The sequence below is a fragment of the Orycteropus afer genome, unplaced genomic scaffold (genome assembly GCF_000298275.1).
Source record: "Orycteropus afer afer isolate SDZICR_OR568_19922 unplaced genomic scaffold, OryAfe1.0 scaffold00098, whole genome shotgun sequence".
In the NCBI taxonomy this organism is placed as follows: Eukaryota; Metazoa; Chordata; class Mammalia; order Tubulidentata; family Orycteropodidae; genus Orycteropus; species Orycteropus afer.
Window position 1 is genome coordinate 10,216,874 of NW_006921685.1, and position 5,605 is coordinate 10,222,478.

The following is a 5,605-nucleotide window of genomic DNA, read 5'->3' on the forward strand; positions in this document are numbered from 1 at the left end:
AACAACAACATACCTAGAGCTTCAATTAAGTTAGTAGGTCAGGTTCACATATCTATAAATTTTAAAAGCTCAAAGGCAATTCAAGCAGAGTCAAGATTGAGACTCTGCTGCAATTTGAACATAAACATCCAATGTTATGATGGGTATTATAGAATATTGATACAATAGACTGCTACACTTGGATTTAGTCAGTAGGATTTCTTTGGTTAATTAAGTATATTGTGGCACTACTGAGAACATGATTACAGAAGCAATTCTACAAGAGTTGTTGTTGTTATTATTTGCCATTGAGTCAGACCCGACTCATAGCAACCACTCCTTGGGTTTCCGAGGCGGTATCACTATGGAAGTAGGATGCCCAACCTTCCTTCCCAGGAGTGGCTTGTGGGTTTGAACCACCAGCCTTCGGGTTAAAAGTCAAGTGCCTTAGGCACTACACTACCAGAGCTCCCTACAAGAGAGGACTAACTCCAATTTCTCAGCCAACCTACATCAGCTATTAAACAAATATTTGCTACTGATAGGAACAGGGACTAGGGAAGAGGATATATGTGGATGAGTATAAAGAAAGTAATGCTTTAAAAAAAAGAAAAAACAAAAGCAAAAAACACATTAAATCTTACAAATGTCTCATAAACAAAGATAACTGTATCAGTAAAGAAAACTGGGAAGTAAAGGAGCTCTGGTAGCGTAGTGCCTAAGGCACTTGACTGCTAAGCACAAGGCTGGAGCTTCAAATCTACCAGCCACTCCTCAGAAGGAAGATGGGGCAATCTATTTCCGTAATGATACTGCCTCGGAAACCCAAGGAGAGGTCACTATGAGTCAGGTCCAACTCGATGGCACATAAGAACAACAACAAAAAATATAGATGGTAACACTTTCAAGTTAATGAACACTGATAGAAAATTTATTCTAGCTACCTTGACTTATGGAGATCCTTCCTTCTGATCTTATCCAATTATTAGATGTAGATCAGTGAGGATCAAACAAAATGAACATGGTAAGATGATTCTTTCTAAGTTCTGACATTTAATCAATTGACCAAAAGAACCATAAAACTTCAGAAAGAAGGCATACTAAAATATTTCTGATTTTAAAATAGTAAATACTTTCTATCCTTTTCCTCTAAGACTTACTCAAGCAAATACAAACAAAATTACAAACAACTTCATCTTTGATACTTTTATCAAAAACTTGTAAATCTAAATGAGTATGAAGAAAAAATAGGAAATGTAAATGACTTAACACACCAAAATAAACTGAAATCTAGGTGTCAAAGAGAAGAAAGGGGATCAGCTCAACAAGAATTATAGTTACGAGATACAATGTTGAAATGTGGTCTTACAAACAAGGGACTGACTGAATCTTTTGAATCACATTGGAGTGTTGAGCAGTCAGACACTCAAATCTTCATCTCCAACTTGCAGAGCCAGGTGATTATTTCCTTATGTAAGCAAACCAAAAAGGCCTGGACTAGAAGGAGGGTGAGATAATGTGTTAACTGTAAAATGAGGATTAAGTGAATATCTGCATGATTAACAGTCAGATCCTAAGCTCCCTTCATATTCTCAGTTCCCAGATTTTTGCCAGCTAGGTTTATTATTCACTGCACAATAGCTGGCAGATGTGTATCTCAATAAATCAATCAGCTTAGAGAAACCACTTTAAGTTACGACAATTTTGGGGGGAAGGGTGTTGTGCTTCTAAGAGTACAGACACATCTTATGAAATCCTAAGTATGAAACTGGTAGATTTTACACCCATGGTTAAGTTAAGCTATACGGCACCACTAATTTTAAGCTAAGGAGAGTGGACTTGGGTGGACTTGACCCAATCAAAAAAGCATCGTTAAAAACAGAATATCCTTTGGGTGGCTGAAAACAAAAAAGTCAGAAATTCAAAGCATAAAAAGGATGCAATCTACCAATGCTGGCTTGAAAGCAGAATGCACATGTCTAGGAATACAGGTAGCCTCTAGAAGTGAGCGTGGTCTAGGCTAACAGCCAGTAAGGCAACCAAGATTCTAATCCTGTTACTGCAATGAACTAACTTCTGCTAACAAAAATAAGCTGACAATGGATTTTCCCTGAAAGCCTCCAGATGAGAACTCAACTCGTATGATACCATTATATCAGCCCAGTAAGACCTTGAGAAAGAAAATTCGGACACAATGTGACCAGACTACTGACCTACAAAAACCAAGAGATAATAAATGACTGCTGTTTCACATCACTACGTATATGGTAAACTGTTACACTACAACTGAAAACTAGTACACACTGTAGAGTGAATTGAAAAAAAGAAAAGAAAAAAGCATACAGAGCTTCAAATTTAGCTATTATGGCATTATTATCAACTACAGACTTAACCCAGGGATCAGCATACATTTCAGGCAACATAGGAATAAAAATCCTAGTAAGAGTGAAATTTTAAAATACCAAAAATTTACAAGTTTTGGGGAAGAAAAGGTGCAGAAAAGTGGCACAAAGATAGGATGAAACAATAAATAAAAGTGGCACCAAATATTTCAACTGCAACACCAGAGATTAGAAGACAACGGAGTTGTACCTTCAAAAATCTAAAGTGATTTTTTTTAATTGTATTGTGATTTGGGTTCAAGTTTAAAGAGCAAATTCATCTTCTTAGAACAGTTCGTATATACACTGTCTCATGACATTGACTGTAATCTCCCATAATCCAACATCTCTCTTCCCACTTCCTCCCCAAAGCCACCTCCTCTTCCTTGTGTCTTTCTCTCCCATGCACTCCTGCCCCCTGAGCTGTCTCCCTGTGCATAAACAGCCCTTCTATTCTCCCATGATTGATCTCTCCAAGGAGTTTATCTACCTAATGTAAATATTCACCTCATATGCCTGTCTTTTGTTTGGCTGGAAGCCACAGGAGTGAATTCAATTCCAGACCTGAAGGGCAGCTAGGGGCCATAGTCTCAGTGGTTCCATCAGGCTCTATCAGACCAGCAAGCTGGTCCCTTTCCCCACACCACCCCAATGATTTTGAGTTTTGTTCCACATTTTTCTCCCATGCTATCCAGGATCTCCTACAAAGATCCCCCTCCAAGTGGTTGACAATAGTAGTCAGGAACCATTTAGTTCTTCTGGTCTCATAGTCATAAAGGCTGAGGATCACATGGTGTACCACTGGCTTGGACTAATTGTTTCCACGTGTCTTTCGTCGTCTTCATTCTTCTTTGCTCTGGACAAGGAGAGACCCATCATTGCATATAGATGGCCGCTTGCAAACTTTTAAGATCCCACCCACTACTCACTAAAGTAGGATATGGAACAATGTTTTTGTGTAGTATGTTATGCCAGTTGAGCTTCATGTCCCCTGAGACCATGGTCCCAAGCCCACAGACTCAACTTCTTGCTCCCTCTGGGTAGCTGGCTGAGGCCAGAAGTGACTACAACCTTGTCCCTTGTTGGCTTTACTATATACCTAGATTCTTACACAACATACAAATACACTTGTAGAAGCATTGTCTGCCAACATATACATGGTCATAGGCACAGTCCCCCCTCCACAGATATACCTAATTGTTCAGTCTGTCCATCCATGTATCCACCCGGAAATCAATGTCTGCCATCACTGACAATGCAGTATGGTATCTGCAAAAGGGTGTATCATTGTTGTCTGTACCTACTATGCACTCCTCTGTGTCGTCTTCTTCCTCATTGCCAAGATGTTGATAACTCACATTTAGTACATTACCTTTCCCATCTCCCAAATCAATACTTGTCTCTACCTATCTAGCAGTGTCCCCTCCAGTTCCCTCTCATCACTGGTAACCCACAGAGAAAATGTCCTTCTATATAAACCTTTCCTTGACATTTCACAGTAATGGACTAACACAGTATTTGTCCTTTATGATTAACTACTTCACTCAGCATAACGTCCTCCAAGTTCATCCACTTGATGTGGTGTTTTGCAGATTCTGTTATTTTTTAGGGTTGCATGATATTCCATTGTGTGTATGTACCATAGTCTGGTATCCATTTCTCTGTTGATGGGCACCTAGGTTGTTTCCATTTTTTTGAAGCAATATGATCCCCCCACCATGGGTCAATGTATTTTTTCTTTTTTTGCAGTGTTCCCTCCCCTCCCCTCCCTGGCAACCAACAAAGAAAGTTTCCCTCCATATATAAACCTTTCCTTGACCCTCCACAACAACACACTAATACTCTATTTGTCCTTCTGTGATTGACTTATTTCACTCAGCATGATGTCCTCCAAGTTCACCCATATTAAGCGTTGTTTTGCAGACTCTACATTATTCTTTAGTGCTGCATAGCATTCTAGTATGTGTATGTGCCATAATTTGGTCATCCATTCTTCCACTGACGGGCATGCAGGTTGTTTCCATCTTTTTGCTATTGTAAATAGTGCTGTGATGAACATGAGCGTGCATGTATCTGGTTCCTATCCTGGCTGTCACCTCTCTAGGATATATACCTACCTAGTAATGGGATTGCTGGGTCAAATGGTATCTCCAATTCCTACTTTCTAAGGAACCACCATATTGCTTTCCACAGTGGTTGTGTCACTTCACAGCCACACAAGCAGTGTATGACACTCCCAATCTCTCCACATCCCCACCAGCATTTGTTATTTTCTGTCTCACTGAACCTTGCTATCAGTGATGGGTTGATATGGTGTATCTCATTGTTGTTTTGATTTACATCTCTCTGATGGCCAATGACTGTGAGCATCTTTTCATGTATTAGCTAACCACCTGAATGTCCTCCTTGGTGAAGTGTCTATTCATGTCTTCTGCCCATTTTTCAATTGGATTGTTAATTCCTTTGGTGTTGAGGCATTGGAGTTTTTCATCAATCTTAAGAGATAAGGCCCTTGCCAGATATGTATTTATCAACAAATATGAATTTGTTGCTGTCATTTTTGTCATGTGCTTTTTCACTGTATCAATTTTTTGTTCCATATAATTTTCTATGTTAAGCTTGTTTTATTTATGAATCATGTTATCACATTCTTCATTGCTATTGCTTTAGTATTTGCTGAATATTTATGCTGGTCCTCTTTTTTATTTTAATATGAAGGTTTATTATTTTTCTTTGAGGTTACCCTGTGGTTTACATTACAGTTTTCTTCCCAAGTTTAGAACAGTCTGTTCTATCTTGTAGTTGTCTTGACTTCCCTACCATCTAGAAGTTCTGTAATGGCACAGATTTTTTTCCCCCGCTTTTTGGTTTGTAGTTGTCCTCATTTGTTGGTTGGTGTCTCTGGTTCCCTGTTTATAATCTTGTAGGCTTCTTTACTTTGGATACTTCTAAAGCTGGGTTGGTTTCTGGGTTGTATCATCGTGTGTGTTAATGGTCAGTTGTTGTTGGCTGTCGCTGCTTCTCTATCCAAAGGACTTCCTTTACCATCTCTTGTAAGGTTGGTCTGGTTTTAAAAAATTCCCTTAATTTCTGCTTATCTGGAAATGTCCTAATTTCACTACATTTGAGGGGCAAATTTGCTGGGTACATAATTCTTGGTTGGAAATTTTTCTCTTTCAGTGTTTTATATATACCATCCCACTGTCTTCTCGCCTGCATGGTTTCTGTTGAGAAATCTGAGCTTA

General features: G+C 39.0%; 1 protein-coding gene across 1 annotated transcript in view; it reads right to left on the reverse strand.

The window, feature by feature from the left end:
• ANKRD17 (ankyrin repeat domain 17) overlaps nt 1–5,605 on the reverse strand; it is a 294,287-nt gene that overhangs the window by 135,401 nt on the left and 153,281 nt on the right. The gene's annotated exons all lie outside the window — the stretch shown is intronic.